Raw genomic sequence first — 19,204 nt, forward strand, 5'->3', positions numbered from 1 at the left:
TGACAAAGCCTTTGGAAGGCATTTGGAACCCAGGGAGGTAGGAAAAAAAAGGCCTCATCAACCCTTTGGCGCTGCTGTAAAAAAGTGGCAGTATTTCAGTTCCAAGCCACTATTTTCCATTACCGCACCGCCGAGTTATAGGTTTGACGCGAAGTGAAGGATTTACCTCCAAAAACACTCTGGAGGTAAATCTCTCACTTCAAGATAAAAAAATCATCAGATTTACTGTGGCGGAATTACCGCTCGCAGTAAACCAAATAAGTCCCCATGGAGTCCAATGGAAAACGGGGTCTAACAGCCCTGCTACCAACTGATAATCCTGCAATAAATTTACGGACCCGCATGGAGATAATGGTAACCGAGATTGGTGGTAATTTCTCTGGAATGACTGCCAAACTCATAATAAGGCCCAATAGTTCTAAATATGAGTTTAGCTGTGCCATAGAAAAGTGGCAGTAATTCTCATGCTGCCACATTTCTGACCGGGAATTGATTTACCACAATGCCATATTATAGGTTTGGCATCTAATTGGAGGACTGACCTCCAGCATATTGCTGGAGGTAAGCCCTCCATTTAAAGGTCATAAACTGCTCGATTTACAGTAGTGGAATTACCATATGTGCTAAATGTGACAAAATGCCGATGTAGACCTGTGGATGCCAAATGGGGAGTAACACAACTGTTAACTCACTTAAAATCCTGCCATAAGTTTGAGGGACCGAGCGGTGGTAACTGTAAAAGAATTTGGCAGTAATCCCTCAAGAATTACCACCAAACTCGTAAAGGCCCAATGAATGAACAGAAGACTGTTAAAAGTGAAATCAGCGGCCCAGCGAGGCCAACAGGTTAGTTTGGTAATATATGCCATCCCAGATAGAGAAAGGAGAATGGATGGTAAGACATAGAGAGAAGTGAACTGATTGACCCTTTTGCGTCTTTCCAAGGACAGTCTGTTGTAGATAGGCCAAATCTGATCCGAATGCACCTGGCCCATTTCCCCATCATGATCCTCGAGCCAGTCCACCTTAGCTTACCACAGAAGTCTGTACACTGCTGGTTTACTTTTCTGACTGGAGGGTAAATCTCTCCCTGACATTTGAAACATCCTTTGGTTTGGATAAAGGTGATCCCTACACCATGCGTTGGAAAAAAAAAATATTGATGTCTCCCCTAGGGTAAGACCTATAGCAATATGCAAGACAGAGGGATAAGTACACTTCTAAGTAACCTGTGTAGTAAGAACTATAGCTGGACAAAAACAAAATGTGACCACAATAAAGCCTTTGTCTAATGTACTACATGGTTCATTTGACGCAATTAATATAACTGACTATTCAATGCATCCATTTACATTAATGGGCCGCTGTCCACATTAATGGCATGGGTGAGGGCACTCTAGCACAAAGCACTCATCAAGAGAAGCACATAAATATGTTCACCTGCAATAGGCAGTGACTAGGTAGCAGAGAGGGCAGTTTGCTAGCATCAAAACACTGTTATGAACCCTGCAACCAGCCTTCTGTTAGACTTCAGAGGTAGCTCCTAGAAACAGGAAAAGTTGGTTTCACATGTATGCTACCACATCAGGTACAGCAAACATTATCAGAGCACCTGTTTAAGAAAGGCACCTTGGAGACCTTTGGGTCCCTCAACTGGCAGTAGAAGGATTACACAAGAGGTACAGGAGCCAGTGGTGCAATGTAAACCTCCTCTGACTGTGAAACTAGAGGTTGTATCTTGCACCCCTATCCGATTTGACATCTTTCCAGACTTCTGGTTTAATTGCTTTAAGGTTTAGTCCAGTGTATCTCAGTGTTTGCAATATAGTCTTCATTATATGGGTGGGACATGCTGTGAACATTCATGAACAGGGCTGATTCTATGGCAGTGCAAGACTAGGCAGCATTCTAAAGCCTCAACATCAAGGCTCACCAGATGGCCCCTAAAAGTAAGAAATGGTTTCTATTTCCCTGCATGTGTGCTCTAATGGAGTCGAGTTGGGCTTTGGCTTATGTTCAGGAGACAAATATCACATTTATATACTATGGCAACTGTCCGGCACAGCCCCCACCTGCATAGCAAAGAATATATTTTGGCTATGATTCAGGCAGGAAAGAAATCCTGCCATCGAGGGCAGCAACATTTTGAAATACACAGCCACACCTGACAGCTGGTAGCGAGCAGGGCTGATGTGTCTGTCCCTGGGCAGGGCAATGAGCACCCTTCTCTCTAGCCCTCTGCCCTTCACGTCCCTGATCGGCCACGATCGGCCAATGACCTCTCTATGAGAGCTGCAGTTGAGCTTTCTATGGACCTCAGTAACTCATGGACAGGTGGCAAATTGTACACCGGATAAAGGCTTAACCTCATCTTTCTGGCTGGTGGGCTGAATCTGGGTCTTCTCCAACAGGCTGGCAGTCAAACAGGGCTTCGAGCGGCTGAAAAAGTGGGCTCCCCAGAAGACAATGGCAAATGATTTGCATAGGCAGAGCCCCATCTCTCTCTCTCTCTCTCTCTCTCTCTCTCTGCCCTAGACGTGCTTACTCTACAATAGCAAGATTGTTACAAATGCATAGAGATGGAGGTGGGATGGTTAACTGGCAACTCTGAGTAACTAAACCTGTAGTGCTTGGCTGCATACCAAAGCAGCAGCAGAGCCCAGGCCCTGGCACATAAACTGTGACACAGGGAGGAAGGCTGTGGGGTCTCAGTAACTTCAGGAATGGAGCCAGTGACTGACATGACTTCAGGGCTTCTAGCTCCCCCCTCCTCAACCAACCAAGATCCAAGAATCTATGCGTGTGAAGGATCACTTCCATGCTCAGACACCAGACACTGAGCCTTTTTCCATTTAGAAAACGTCCTGAAAGCTTTTCCATGCAAGCACGTGGGTTCCCATATGTCCTAATTGTATCTATGCTCTCTCTCTGCCTGACTTCTGCGCTACACATAGCTTTTAAGTCCTGAAGCGCGTTTTGAAAGTGGCAATTGATAAGGCAGTGTTTGAAGGATAGTTAAATCAATAAGAAAATCACACACCTAAAAGCAAAGTCTACAAGACATTGCTAAGCTTTATTCAGGATTAAGGCCTAGAACTATTTAAAGAGGTAGCATTAAGGAATGTTTGATAACACTGCCTAAAGCCAGCCAGCAATGCAGTGCGATGTGCTACATAGAAAATGTGCAACAAGAAGGAGTCAAGGCCATAGCACTAAGTTTGGTATAATCAGAGAAAAATACCTTTGAAACACTACTTTTTTAGAGCCACAAGACATAGAATTGAATGGCGTTCTGTTTATTCGGTCAATAAGACTTACAAGTAAAGAATGATTCTCGCTTGGCAGGTGATAAAAAGTACGGAACTCCACGATTTTGCACGTCATCCTTATGCAGGGGCCATGCTCATCTACTTTGTATCATTCCGATTTGGTACATGTGCTGCCGAAGCGCACAAAGTTAAAGACACCCCACACAGTATTTATGACGCCAGAATGTGCAGGCTTTTAAACATAGGCCCACTTGGTATGGTGTAACTTTGGCCAGACACCTATTATTTATGGAGGAGATATGAATATGAGGGTAAAAAAACAATGATCCAGGTTTCTTCACTGCTCTTTTAATCCAAAATAACTGATTTGTTTGTCGGACTATAACATTCAGAGGTGCAAAGGGTCATGGTCCAGGTTGCATAGAAAGAGAGAAGACGCATCACAATGGCTTAGTGATGTATGCCTGAAAGCAGCCCAAAGGTCCGATAGGCCAGAAAAAAGACTCTGTGCTTGTGATCATGTGTTTGTGGGTCAGTTACCTCTTCATGAATAATCAGCTGTATATGGTGCCACCGCCAGAGGGTGCCAGTTCGATGCCTGCAGGCAACATATGTATTCTATGACTGATTTCAATTTTCATCTGGATGACATGCTTAGGATGCCTATCCCCTCACTCATTTTCCAGCGGTCTAGTGTCATTATATACGCACAGTAAATCTCTTACACCAGGTATTAGATCAAAGTGAAGTAATTTTTTCAACTTGTGAGGCTCGTGGTACTAACTTTTTTTTGGGTTATAACTGAGGGCGTTTGATACTATAAGTAAATGTTTAAAGCATATATTCCGCTGCAGGGCTCTGCCACTTACATTTGAGGGTCAGGACTGCAGGGAGGCTCAGGGTAAAGAGTGACCCTCGTGAGTATTACCCCGAATAGTATATATGACATAATTCCCATGGTAACGGCCTGGAGATTCTGATGCTCCCGTTAAAAAGGAATAAAAAGAATGTTTATGATTTTAAGTTTTTCTTAAATTCTATTGTATTATCATTCTAATAAAAATAATTAAACATTTAAAAAAAAGTAAGGAAGGCAATAATGTAAATTTGGTTGTTCCCGTAGCTGGATGTGGTGATCCAGAAAGGGGGAGACCTATGGCAATGAAGGGTATTACTTAAGTGAGAGCAGGGAGAGAGGGTGATACAATTATTGGCAGCTGATGAGAGAAGACACATCTGACGATTCCTTTACTGGTCCAGGTAAGAGGCCAAGTGCCACCTATGACAGGGGGCTTCTGTTGTAGGGAGTGCCCTGTGCCCCATCCCTCCTGGTGCAGTGTTGCCCCGTCACTGTTCACAAACATTCTCCCGCGCAGGGAGTCAGTCTTAGCATAGCTATCTGAGACAGGGACTGTCACAGGTTTACTCCTGACAAAGCCTTTGGAAGGCATTTGGAACCCAGGGAGGTAGGAAAAAAAGGCCTCATCAACCCTTTGGCGCTGCTGTAAAAAAGTGGCAGTATTTCAGTTCCAAGCCACTATTTTCCATTACCGCACCGCCGAGTTATAGGTTTGACGCGAAGTGAAGGATTTACCTCCAAAAACGAGGTAAATCTCTCACTTCAAGATAAAAAAATCATCAGATTTACTGTGGCGGAATTACCGCTCACAGTAAACCAAATAAGTCCCCATGGAGTCCAATGGAAAACGGGGTCTAACAGCCCTGCTACCAACTGATAATCCTGCAATAAATTTACGGACCCGCATGGAGATAATGGTAACCGAGATTGGTGGTAATTTCTCTGGAATGACTGCCAAACTCATAATAAGGCCCAATAGTTCTAAATATGAGTTTAGCTGTGCCATAGAAAAGTGGCAGTAATTCTCATGCTGCCACATTTCTGACCGGGAATTGATTTACCACAATGCCATATTATAGGTTTGGCATCTAATTGGAGGACTGACCTCCAGCATATTGCTGGAGGTAAGCCCTCCATTTAAAGGTCATAAACTGCTCGATTTACAGTAGTGGAATTACCATATGTGCTAAATGTGACAAAATGCCGATGTAGACCTGTGGATGCCAAATGGGGAGTAACACAACTGTTAACTCACTTAAAATCCTGCCATAAGTTTGAGGGACCGAGCGGTGGTAACTGTAAAAGAATTTGGCAGTAATCCCTCAAGAATTACCACCAAACTCGTAAAGGCCCAATGAATGAACAGAAGACTGTTAAAAGTGAAATCAGCGGCCCAGCGAGGCCAACAGGTTAGTTTGGTAATATATGCCATCCCAGATAGAGAAAGGAGAATGGATGGTAAGACATAGAGAGAAGTGAACTGATTGACCCTTTTGCGTCTTTCCAAGGACAGTCTGTTGTAGATAGGCCAAATCTGATCCGAATGCACCTGGCCCATTTCCCCATCATGATCCTCGAGCCAGTCCACCTTAGCTTACCACAGAAGTCTGTACACTGCTGGTTTACTTTTCTGACTGGAGGGTAAATCTCTCCCTGACATTTGAAACATCCTTTGGTTTGGATAAAGGTGATCCCTACACCATGCGTTGGAAAAAATATTGATGTCTCCCCTAGGGTGAGACCTATAGCAATATGCAAGACAGAGGGATAAGTACACTTCTAAGTAACCTGTGTAGTAAGAATTATAGCTGGACAAAAACAAAATGTGACCACAATAAAGCCTTTGTCTAATGTACTACATGGTTCATTTGACGCAATTAATATAACTGACTATTCAATGCATCCATTTACATTAATGGGTCGCTGTCCACATTAATGGCATGGGTGAGGGCACTCTAGCACAAAGCACTCATCAAGAGAAGCACATAAATATGTTCACCTGCAATAGGCAGTGACTAGGTAGCAGAGAGGGCAGTTTGCTAGCACCAAAACACTGTTATGAACCCTGCAACCAGCCTTCTGTTAGACTTCAGAGGTAGCTCCTAGAAACAGGAAAAGTTGGTTTCACATGTATGCTACCACATCAGGTACAGCAAACATTATCAGAGCACCTGTTTAAGAAAGGCACCTTGGAGACCTTTGGGTCCCTCAACTGGCAGTAGAAGGATTACACAAGAGGTACAGGAGCCAGTGGTGCAATGTAAACCTCCTCTGACTGTGAAACTAGAGGTTGTATCTTGCACCCCTATCCGATTTGACATCTTTCCAGACTTCTGGTTTAATTGCTTTAAGGTTTAGTCCAGTGTATCTCAGTGTTTGCAATATAGTCTTCATTATATGGGTGGGACATGCTGTGAACATTCATGAACAGGGCTGATTCTATGGCAGTGCAAGACTAGGCAGCATTCTAAAGCCTCAACATCAAGGCTCACCAGATGGCCCCTAAAAGTAAGAAATGGTTTCTATTTCCCTGCATGTGTGCTCTAATGGAGTCGAGTTGGGCTTTGGCTTATGTTCAGGAGACAAATATCACATTTATGTACTATGGCAACTGTCCGGCACAGCCCCCACCTGCAGAGCAAAGAATATTTTTTGGCTATGATTCAGGCAGGAAAGAAATCCTGCCATCGAGGGCAGCAACATTTTGAAATACACAGCCACACCTGACAGCTGGTAGCGAGCAGGGCTGATGTGTCTGTCCCTGGGCAGGGCAATGAGCACCCTTCTCTCTAGCCCTCTGCCCTTCACGTCCCTGATCGGCCACGATCGGCCAATGACCTCTCTATGAGAGCTGCAGTTGAGCTTTTTATGGACCTCAGTAACTCATGGACAGGTGGCAAATTGTACACCGGATAAAGGCTTAACCTCATCTTTCTGGCTGGTGGGCTGAATCTGGGTCTTCTCCAACAGGCTGGCAGTCAAACAGGGCTTCGAGCGGCTGAAAAAGTGGGCTCCCCAGAAGACAATGGCAAATGATTTGCATAGGCAGAGCCCCATCTGTCTCTCTCTCTCTCTCTCCCCTAGACGTGCTTACTCTACAATAGCAAGATTGTTACAAATGCATAGAGATGGAGGTGGGATGGTTAACTGGCAACTCTGAGTAACTAAACCTGTAGTGCTTGGCTGCATACCAAAGCAGCAGCAGAGCCCAGGCCCTGGCACATAAACTGTGACACAGGGAGGAAGGCTGTGGGGTCTCAGTAACTTCAGGAATGGAGCCAGTGACTGACATGACTTCAGGGCTTCTAGCTCCCCCCTCCTCAACCAACCAAGATCCAAGAATCTATGCGTGTGAAGGATCACTTCCATGCTCAGACACCAGACACTGAGCCTTTTTCCATTTAGAAAACGTCCTGAAAGCTTTTCCATGCAAGCACGTGGGTTCCCATATGTCCTAATTGTATCTATGCTCTCTCTCTGCCTGACTTCTGCGCTACACATAGCTTTTAAATCCTGAAGCGCGTTTTGAAAGTGGCAATTGATAAGGCAGTGTTTGAAGGATAGTTAAATCAATAAGAAAATCACACACCTAAAAGCAAAGTCTACAAGACATTGCTAAGCTTTATTCAGGATTAAGGCCTAGAACTATTTAAAGAGGTAGCATTAAGGAATGTTTGATAACACTGCCTAAAGCCAGCCAGCAATGCAGTGCGATGTGCTACATAGAAAATGTGCAACAAGAAGGAGACAAGGCCATAGCACTAAGTTTGGTATAATCAGAGAAAAGTACCTTTGAAACACTACTTTTTTAGAGCCACAAGACATAGAATTGAATGGCGTTCTGTTTATTCGGTCAATAAGACTTACAAGTAAAGAATGATTCTCGCTTGGCAGGTGATAAAAAGTACGGAACTCCACGATTTCGCACGTCATCCTTATGCAGGGGCCATGCTCATCTACTTTGTATCATTCCGATTTGGTACATGTGCTGCCGAAGCGCACAAAGTTAAAGACACCTGTGACGTTCTGATGTAATTTTAATGGAAACTAGTACAGAATAGTGAAGGTATTGAGGACCAGGAAGTCCCTACTCTATGGCCTTTCCTCTAATGCCTGCAAACTTGTTGTTGGTTGCCTAGGAGACGAGAGAGCAAGAGGACGAGAGCGAAAAGGACGGTTTATTGTGGGCGTATTAAAGAAGTAAAAGAAGAAAACCCCTGAACAGCTGACAGGGAATCAAGCCGGGGTTTTATGTGAAAACGTCCAAGAGAGTGTGGCTGGTCGAAGCGAGAGATCGACACTTGAGTACGGAGCACTATTCCCCGACAACTGATGCCGTAAAATTACGAGGAAAAACAAAAGGAAACTGACGCGGTATGCATTTCGCCGAAGCCGATGCGAAGTCAGTTTCAGCAGTCAGCTGTATCAACGAGTCTAACTGAAACCACGCAGTCGGAGGTGAGCGAGCGAGTGAGATATCGAGAGAGAGAGGGAAAACATAACGTTTCACTTGCAGGCGGAGCACAGAGAATACGACCGTTGTCGTCTGATAATCATTAATGAAGTTGACGCCGTTGCGTCTGTTTCTTTTCTGGTACTGTTAACCGAGTTGAAAGATTGTAACAGTTGAATACGCGCCGTTGCGCAATCAACGTTTGGGAGCACTTAAAAAAAAAAAGAGAGAAAAGGAAAAGTAAAGAGATAAGAATAACCCAAAGAAGGAGAAATAAGAAAAGGAACTCTGAAGGAGTAGAATATGTTTGTTAACTGAAGTTTGAAACTTGGTAAAGAAAAAAACTTATAGACTCTTACCTGAACTGTTGCCTGAACCTCCATCTACCCGAAAGTTGAAGTCTTCAAGAGAAACTGTATCCTTTTTTTAAAATATTTACAGAAAAAGAAAAAGAAAGTAGATATTAAGTTAATAAAAGAATTGGATTATCGTTATAGTCCAAACAACCTACGTATTGGCTCAGAGTATTATTCATGTCGTAAAGGTCATTCTCACAAGTGGTGTCAGAAGTGGGATTAGAGAACGCTATGGATGACCTTATTAAAACCCTAAGTGAGGGACAGCAATTATTACAACAGGCCTTACAATTACAGACTCAGCAAGCCCAAGCAGACAGACTAGCATTTCAACAAGCCTTACAAATGCAGCAAGCACAACTACTAGAGGTTACTAATACCAGGAACAACACTCCAGTTCCTACATCTGTGTTGCAAAAATATTCAACAGGAGAAGACCCTGCACATTTTTTTGTGAATTTTGAAAGAGTTGCTCGAAATGCACAGTGGCCAGCCGAGAGATGGTGCCATTACATCGCACCATTGATGACCGGGGAAATGCAAGCAGCTTATCAAACCGCCAACCCAACAGGAGACACCCCGTATGGAGATATGAAGAAAGTAGTGTTAGAGAGGATGGGGCACGATGAAGAGACGTATCGCATCAAATTCCGAGACATCAAGTTGGGTGGAGAGGAAACTCCTAGACAGTTGTACTACCGAGTTAAAGAATTAGCAGAGAAATGGTTACAGCCCACTGTGTCCTCTCCGAATGAAATAACGGAGAAAGTGATATTAGAACAATTTATTGAGGCTCTTCCCGGACCTGTTCAGAGATGGGTTAAACAACACCATAGACTAACTTTAAGGGAAGCAGTAGATGTGGCTTCGGCATATCAAAAGGCTGGACAGGGTCGGATAATGACATATCCGATAGCTAGCAAGTTACATCACCCTGTGAACAAAGCTATACCTCAATCGAGATGGACACACTCTATGTTGAAGAAACCTGAAGGAGAAGGTTCACGGTCCCGACCAAACAGTGAGGGCCCTAGCAATTATCGTCCTTTTACATCCACAGTTCGAGGCCCTCAATGTTTTGATTGCGGTGAATGGGGTCATCTTGCTAGGTTCTGTCCAAAGAAAGCAAAAACGGAACCAATGGATGTGGGGGCCTTCGACTCCATGAAAGAAAGTGAATATCTGGAACATCTACCTGGAAAGCAACCTCAATACTTATATACTTGTGAAGCAGAAGTGGATGGAAAAATGACAACGGCATTGATCGACTCCGGGAGTCTACAGACTGCTATAACACCAGAGTTGGTAGGTGAAGCTTATTGTTCTTCTGGGGAAATCCCAATACGCTGTGTACATGGGGATGTAAAATCTTACCCATCCAAGAATATACAGATTAAGCTAGGCGGGGAGACTATGGGGGTGAAAGCAGCTGTTCTTCCCACTCTTCCAAAACCATTGTTAGTTGGGTCAGATATACCTGAGTTACCTAAATTAATACATAAAATTGAGAAAAGCTGGTGGGAAAGTGCCCCTTTCTTTGAAGAAGAAATCAACCCAACAACAAATAAGACATTTAAGAGTAAAAAGCTAAAGAAACTTCTGAAAGAAGAATGGAAGAGTAAAAATGTACTTCCCATAGCAGTGGACTGGAGGATAGAAGAAGATGGTGATAGTTTCAGGACTGCTCAAGATCTAGACCCCTTGCTACAGTATGCCAGAGAACGAGCTTTGGAAGATCCCAAAGGTCAAGGTCCACATTTTATCAAAGTGAAAGGGTTGTTATACCGAGTAAGTAAATCCCGGACTGGGGATGAGTTAAGACAACTTGTAATTCCTCAGAAATATTATCCAACAGTGCTAGAAGTCGCTCACGTACAAGTTGGGGAGGGGCACCTCGGAACAGAGAAGACTACTAAGAAAATTTTGGACAGATTTTACTGGCCAGGGGTTTATCAACAAGTATTTAGATTTTGTCAAGCCTGTGAAGACTGTCAGAAGAAGAATAGGGCAAACTTAAAGAAAGCTCCACTGCAACCAATGCCCCTAGTACAAGAACCCTTCAGCAGAATTGGTATCGATATTGTCGGACCTATTGATCCCACGAGAAGAGGTCATAAATACATCCTCGTTGTCGTAGACTATGCCACTCGATACCCATAAGCTTTCCCATTAAAGGCCACTAATATACAACAGATATGTGACGTATTAATCCCCTTTATAGGCCGAGTAGGGATTCCCCGAGAAATTGTTACAGACAGGGGAACAAACTTTATGTCCAATGTGATGAAACAAGTCTGCAATACATTAAAGATAGAACATCTGAAGACAGCAGTTTACCATCCACAAACAGATGGGTTAGTAGAACGTTATAACCAGACTATCAAGCAAATGATTCGGAAAACAACCTCGCCAGAAGACAAAGACTGGGACCGAATATTACCGTGGATACTAATGACCCTCAGAAATACTCCACAATCTTCCACAGGTTTCTCACCCTTCGAATTATTATTCGGAAGACCCGTGAGGAGCTTATTAGACGTGTTGAAAGAGAATTGGGAGGAGCAACCAGAACAGGAGTTATCCCTGACTGAATATGCCTCACAACTGCAAGAACGAATAGAAAAATTACAGGGGGTAGCAAGAGACAATCTTCTCCAATCTCAGTTGAACCAAGAAAAGTATTACAACCAGAAAACACAACTTCGTACCTTTAAAAAAGGAGATCAGGTTCTAATCTTGATGCCCACATCAGACAACAAAATGTTAGCCAGCTGGAAGGGACCTTTCGAGATCCAAGAAGTTTTGGGGCCTTTAACATATAAAGTAAAACAACCCGGTAGTAGACTCCTGTATCAGACGTATCATGTGAATTTGCTTAAGGAGTGGATTCCACCAATACGGAGCGTTGCTATGGTCACTAACGATGTACCATTAGAAGGAAATTTTCCCCAGATAAAGGAGAAAATAGGTGTCGAAGGATTAAATATCAACATGGAGTTAACAGTACTACAGAAATCTGAGCTGTCTCATCTTTTACAAGATTTTGTTGACATATTCTCTTCCCTTCCAGGAAGAACTAATCTAACCCACCATCGTATAGAAACTAGACCGGGATCTATAGTAAGACTCAGACCTTATCGGATACCTGAGTCAAAAGTAAAAGCCATCAACCAGGAAGTTCAAGAAATGCTAGATTTAGGAATCATCGAACCGTCATTTAGCGACTGGAGTTCCCCAGTAGTTCTAGTCCCAAAGCCAGACGGTAGTGTAAGATTCTGCATGGACTTTCGGAAATTGAATGAAATTTCTAAATTTGACGCTTATCCGATGCCACGCATCGACGATCTCTTGAATAATCTAGGGAAGGCCAAGTTCCTAACTACCATCGATCTGACCAAAGGCTATTGGCAGGTACCGTTATCAGCAGCCGACAAAGAGAAAACATCCTTCGCTACACCCACTGGACTCTACCAGTTTACAGTTTTACCCTTTGGTCTACATGGCGCACCAGCAACCTTTCAAAGGTTAATGAATCATTTGATAAAAGGACATGAAGGATATGTGGGTGCATATCTGGACGACATCATTATATATAGTAAAACATGGCAAGAACATATGGTTCATCTACGAAAGATGCTAGCAACACTAAAGGGTGCTGGTTTACATGTAAACCCTAAGAAAACCCATATAGCTGAGTTCCATACGAAATATTTAGGGTATTATGTTGGACAAGGGGTAATTAAACCCCAAGAGGAGAAAGTAAAGGCCATCAAAGAGCTGAAGTTCCCGGAAAATACAAAACAAATACGGGCCTTCCTTGGATTTGTAGGGTATTACAGAAGATTTATTCCACACTTTTCTACTTTGGCTACTCCACTAACAAATCTGTTGAGGAAACCCTCCTTACCAAAGAAGGAGTGGCAGAACACTGAAGCGATGGAAGCCTTTAATGCTCTAAAAGAAGCTCTCACCAGTAAGGCAATGTTACAATGTCCTGATTTTGAATCCCCGTTTGTTCTTCAGACGGATGCTTCAGGAACGGGACTTGGGGCAGTACTTCTCCAGAATCAAGGGAACGGCGAAAGACCTGTGCTGTTCATCAGTCGTAAATTATTACCTCACGAACTTAACTACCCAACAATAGAAAAAGAATGTTTAGCTGTTAAGTGGGCCATTGATACTCTTAGATACTATCTACTGGGACGTGAATTTACTCTAATAACGGATCATGCACCGTTGGTATGGTTAGCACGTAACAAGGACTCCAATCAAAGAGTACTAAGGTGGTTCCTTTCCCTCCAGCCCTTCTCTTTTAAAACTGTTCACAATCCTGGGAAGCTGCTGTCACAAGCCGATTATTTATCCAGGGCACAAACCCTTCCCGAACGTAAGGGTTTAGTAGAGGGGGTGTGACGTTCTGATGTAATTTTAATGGAAACTAGTACAGAATAGTGAAGGTATTGAGGACCAGGAAGTCCCTACTCTATGGCCTTTCCTCTAATGCCTGCAAACTTGTTGTTGGTTGCCTAGGAGACGAGAGAGCAAGAGGACGAGAGCGAAAAGGACGGTTTATTGTGGGCGTATTAAAGAAGTAAAAGAAGAAAACCCCTGAACAGCTGACAGGGAATCAAGCCGGGGTTTTATGTGAAAACGTCCAAGAGAGTGTGGCTGGTCGAAGCGAGAGATCGACACTTGAGTACGGAGCACTATTCCCCGACAACTGATGCCGTAAAATTACGAGGAAAAACAAAAGGAAACTGACGCGGTATGCATTTCGCCGAAGCCGATGCGAAGTCAGTTTCAGCAGTCAGCTGTATCAACGAGTCTAACTGAAACCACGCAGTCGGAGGTGAGCGAGCGAGTGAGATATCGAGAGAGAGAGGGAAAACATAACGTTTCACTTGCAGGCGGAGCACAGAGAATACGACCGTTGTCGTCTGATAATCATTAATGAAGTTGACGCCGTTGCGTCTGTTTCTTTTCTGGTACTGTTAACCGAGTTGAAAGATTGTAACAGTTGAATACGCGCCGTTGCGCAATCAACGTTTGGGAGCACTTAAAAAAAAAAAAAAAAGAGAGAAAAGGAAAAGTAAAGAGATAAGAATAACCCAAAGAAGGAGAAATAAGAAAAGGAACTCTGAAGGAGTAGAATATGTTTGTTAACTGAAGTTTGAAACTTGGTAAAGAAAAAAACTTATAGACTCTTACCTGAACTGTTGCCTGAACCTCCATCTACCCGAAAGTTGAAGTCTTCAAGAGAAACTGTATCCTTTTTTTTAAATATTTACAGAAAAAGAAAAAGAAAGTAGATATTAAGTTAATAAAAGAATTGGATTATCGTTATAGTCCAAACAACCTACGTATTGGCTCAGAGTATTATTCATGTCGTAAAGGTCATTCTCACAACACCCCACACAGTATTTATGACGCCAGAATGTGCAGGCCCACTTGGTATGGTGTAACCTTGGCCAAACACCTATTATTTATGGAGGAGATATGAATATGAGGGTAAAAAAACAATGATCCAGGTTTCTTCACTGCTCTTTTAATCCAAAATAACTGATTTGTTTGTCGGACTATTACATTCAGAGGTGCAAAGGGTCATGGTCCAGGTTGCAAAGAAAGAGAGAAGACGTATCACAATGGCTTAGTGATGTATGCCTGAAAGCAGCCCAAAGGTCTGATAGGCCAGAAAAGAGACTCTGTGCTTGTGACCATGTGTTTGTGGGTCAGTTACCTCTTCATGAATAATCAGCTGTATATGGTGCCACCGCCAGAGGGTGCCAGTTCGATGCCTGCAGGCAACATATGTATTCTATGACTGATTTCAATTTTCATCTGGATGACATGCTTAGGATGCCTATCCCCTCACCCATTTTCCACCGGTCTAGTGTCATTATATACGCACAGTAAATCTCTTACACCAGGTATTAGATCAAATTGAAGTAATCTTTTCAACTTGTGAGGCTCGTGGTCCTAACTTTTTTTTGGGTTATAACTGAGGGCGTTTGATACTATAAGTAAATGTTTAAAGCATATATTCCGCTGCAGGGCTTTGCCACTTACATTTGAGGGTCAGGAATGCAGGGAGGCGCATGGTAAAGAGTGACCCTTGTGAGTATTACCCCGAATAGTATATATGACATAATTCCCATGGTAACGGCCTGGAGATTCTGATGCTCCCGTTAAAAAGGAATAAAAAGAATGTTTATGATTTTAAGTTTTTCTTAAATTCTATTGTATTATCATTCTAATAAAAATAATTAAACATTAAAAAAAAAGTAAGGAAGGCAATAATGTAAATTTGGTTGTTCCCGTAGCTGGATGTGGTGATCCAGAAAGGGGGAGACCTATTGCAATGAGGGGTATTACTTAAGTGAGAGCAGGGAGAGAGGGTGATACAATTATTGGCAGCTGATGAGAGAAGACACATCTGACGATTCCTTTACTTGTCCAGGTAAGAGGCCATGTGCCACCTACGACAGGGGGCTTCTGTTGTAGGGAGTGCCCTGTGCCCCATCCCTCCTGGTGCAGTGTTGCCCCGTCACGGTTCACAAACATTCTCCCGCGCAGGGAGTTAGTCTTAGCATAGCTACCTGAGACAGGGACTGTCACAGGTTTACTCCTGACAAAGCCTTTGGAAGGCATTTGGAACCCAGGGAGGTAGGAAAAAAAAGGCCTCATCAACCCTTTGGCGCTGCTGTAAAAAGGTGGCAGTATTTCAGTTCCAAGCCATTATTTTCCATTACCGCACCGCCGAGTTATAGGTTTGACGCGAAGTGAAGGATTTACCTCCAAAAACACTCTGGAGGTAAATCTCTCACTTCAAGATAAAAAAATCATCAGATTTACTGTGGCGGAATTACCGCTCGCAGTAAACCAAATAAGTCCCCATGGAGTCCAATGGAAAATGGGGTCCAACAGCCCTGCTACCAACTGATAATCCTGCAATAAATTTACGGACCCGCATGGCGATAATGGTAACCGAGATTGGTGGTAATTTCTCTGGAATGACTGCCAAACTCATAATAAGGCCCAATAGTTCTAAATATGAGTTTAGCTGTGCCATAGAAAAGTGGCAGTAATTCTCATGCCGCCACATTTCTGACCGGGAATTGATTTACCACAATGCCATATTATAGGTTTGGCATCTAATTGGAGGACTGACCTCCAGCATATTGCTGGAGGTAAGCCCTCCATTTAAAGGTCATAAACTGGTCGATTTACAGTAGTGGAATTACCATATGTGCTAAATGTGACAAAATGCCGATGTAGACCTATGGATGACAAATGGGGAGTAACACAACTGTTACCTCACTTAAAATCCTGCCATAAGTTTGAGGGACCGAGCGGTGGTAACTGTAAAAGAATTTGGCAGTAATCCCTCAAGAATTACCACCAAACTCGTAAAGGCCCAATGAATGAACAGAAGACTGTTAAAAGTGAAATCAGCGGCCCAGCGAGGCCAACAGGTTAGTTTGGTAATATATGCCATCCCAGATAGAGAAAGGAGAATGGATGGTAAGACATAGAGAGAAGTGAACTGATTGACCCTTTTGCGTCTTTCCAAGGACAGTCTGTTGTAGATAGGCCAAATCTGATCCGAATGCACCTGGCCCATTTCTCCATCATGATCCTCGAGCCAGTCCACCTTAGCTTACCACAGAAGTCTGTACACTGCTGGTTTACTTTCCTGACTGGAGGGTAAATCTCTCCCTGACATTTGAAACATCCTTTGGTTTGGATAAAGGTGATCCCTACACCATGCGTTGGAAAAAATATTGATGTCTCCCCTAGAGTGAGACCTATAGCAATATGCAAGACAGAGGGATAAGTACACTTCTAAGTAACCTGTGTAGTAAGAATAATAGCTGGACAAAAACAAAATGTGACCACAATAAAGCCTTTGTGTAATGTACTACATGGTTCATTTGACGCAATTAATATAACTGACTATTCAATGCATCCATTTACTTTAATGGGTCGCTGTCCACATTAATGGCATGGGTGAGGGCACTCTAGCACAAAGCACTCATCAAGAGAAGCACATAAATATGTTCACCTGCAATAGGCAGTGACTAGGTAGCAGAGAGGGCAGTTTGCTAGCACCAAAACACTGGAATGAACCCTGCAACCAGCCCTCTGTTAGACTTCAGAGGTAGCTCCTAGAAACAGGAAAATTTGGTTTCACATGTATGCTACCACATCAGGTACAGCAAACATTATCAGAGCACCTGTTTGAGAAAGGCACCTTGGAGACCTTTGGGGACCTCAACTGGCAGTAGAAGGATTACACAAGAGGTACAGGAGCCAGTGGTGCAATGTAAACCTCCTCTGACTGTGAAACTAGAGGTTGTATCTTGCACCCCTATCTGGTTTGACATCTTTCCAGACTTCTGGTTTAATTGCTTTAAGGTTTAGTCCAGTGTATCTCAGTGTTTGCAATATAGTCTTCATTATATGGGTGGGACATGCTGTGAACATTCATGAACAGGGCTGATTCTATGGCAGTGCAAGACTAGGCAGCATTCTAAAGCCTCAACATCAAGGCTCACCAGATGGCCCCTAAAAGTAAGAAACGGTTTCTATTTCCTTGCATGTGTGCTCTAATGGAGTCGGGTTGGGCTTTGGCTTATGTTCAGGAGACAAATATCACATTTATATACTATGGCAACTGTCCGGCACAGCCCCCACCTGCAGAGCAAAGAATATTTTTTGGCTATGATTCTGGCAGGAAAGAAATCCTGCCATCGAGGGCAGCAACATTTTGAAATACACAGCCACACCTGACAGCTGGTAGCGAGCAGGGCTGATGTGTCTGTCCCGGGGCAGGGCAATGAGCACCCTTCTCTCTAGCCCTCTGCCCTTCACGTCCCTGATCGGCCACGATCGGCCAATGACCTCTCTATGAGAGCTGCAGTTGAGCTTTTTATGGACCTCAGTAACTCATGGACAGGTGGCAAATTGTACACCGGATAAAGGCTTAACCTCATCTTTCTGGCTGGTGGGCTGAATCTGGGTCTTCTCCAACAGGCTGGCAGTCAAACAGGGCTTCGAGCGGGCTGAAAAAGTGGGCTCCCCAGAAGACAATGGCAAATGATTTGCATAGGCAGAGCCCCATCTCTCTCTCTCTCCCCTAGACGTGCTTACTCTACAATAGTAAGTATGTTGCAAATGCATAGAGATGGAGGTGGGATGGTTAACTGGCAACTCTGAGTAACAAAATCTGTAGAGCTTGGCTGCGTACCAAAGCAGCAGCAGAGCCCAGGCCCTGGCACATGAACTGTGACACCGGAGGAAGGCTGTGGGGTCTCAGTAACTTCAGGAAAGGAGCCTGTGACTGACATGACTCCAGGGCTTCTAGCTCCCCCCTCCTCAACCAACCAAGATCCAAGAATCTATGCGTGTGAAGGATCACTTCCATGCTCAGACACCAGACACTGAGCCTTTTTCCATTTAGAAAACGTCCTGAAAGCTTTTCCATGCAAGCACGTGGGTTCCCATATGTCCTAATTGTATCTATGCTCTCTCTCTGCCTGACTTCTGCGCTACACATAGCTTTTAAGTCCTGAAGCGCGTTTTGAAAGTGGCAATTGATAAGGCAGTGTTTGAAGGATAGTTAAATCAATAAGAAAATCACACACCTAAAAGCAAAGTCTACAAGACATTGCTAAACGTTATTCAGGATTAAGGCCTAGAACTATTTAAAGAGGTAGCATTAAGGAATGTTTGATAACACTGCCTAAAGCCAGCCAGCAATGCAGTGCCATGGGCTACATAGAAAATGTGCAACAAGAAGGAGACAAGGCCATAGCACTAAGTTTGGTATAATCAGAGAAAAATACCTTTGAAACACTACTTTTTTAGAGCCACAAGACATAGAATGGAATGGAGTTCTGTTTATTCGGTCAATAAGACTTACAAGTAAAGAATGTTTCTGGCTTGGCAGGTGATAAAAAGTACGGAACTCCACGATTTTGCACGTCATCCTTATGCAGGGGCCATGCTCATCTACTTTGTATCATTCCGATTTGGTACGTGTGCTGCCGAAGCGCACAAAGTTAAAGACACCCCACACAGTATTTATGACGCCAGAATGTGCAGGCTTTTTAACATAGGCCCACTTGGTATGGTGTAACTTTGGCCAGACACCTATTATTTATGCAGGAGATATGAATATGAGGGTAAAAAAACAATGATCCAGGTTTCTTCACTGCTCTTTTAATCCAAAATAACTGATTTGTTTGTCGGACTATTACATTCAGAG

General features: G+C 43.5%; 3 non-coding genes across 3 annotated transcripts; all 3 read right to left on the reverse strand.

Annotated features, from left to right (window-relative positions):
• Positions 1-3,349: 3,349 nt before the first annotated feature.
• On the reverse strand, positions 3,350-3,453 carry LOC138468634 (U6 spliceosomal RNA). Its single transcript, XR_011268383.1, has one exon. It is a non-coding gene; the product is annotated as a U6 spliceosomal RNA (small nuclear RNA).
• Positions 3,454-8,026: 4,573 nt separating this feature from the next.
• Positions 8,027-8,130, reverse strand: LOC138468639 (U6 spliceosomal RNA). The gene has a single exon (XR_011268387.1). It is a non-coding gene; the product is annotated as a U6 spliceosomal RNA (small nuclear RNA).
• A 10,760-nt stretch (positions 8,131-18,890) lies between these two features.
• Positions 18,891-18,994, reverse strand: LOC138468646 (U6 spliceosomal RNA). Its single transcript, XR_011268393.1, has one exon. It is a non-coding gene; the product is annotated as a U6 spliceosomal RNA (small nuclear RNA).
• Positions 18,995-19,204: the final 210 nt, after the last annotated feature.

The sequence above is a fragment of the Ambystoma mexicanum genome, chromosome 4q (assembly GCF_040938575.1).
Source record: "Ambystoma mexicanum isolate Mex_15411 chromosome 4q, UKY_AmexF1_1, whole genome shotgun sequence".
NCBI lineage: Eukaryota > Metazoa > Chordata > Amphibia > Caudata > Ambystomatidae > Ambystoma > Ambystoma mexicanum.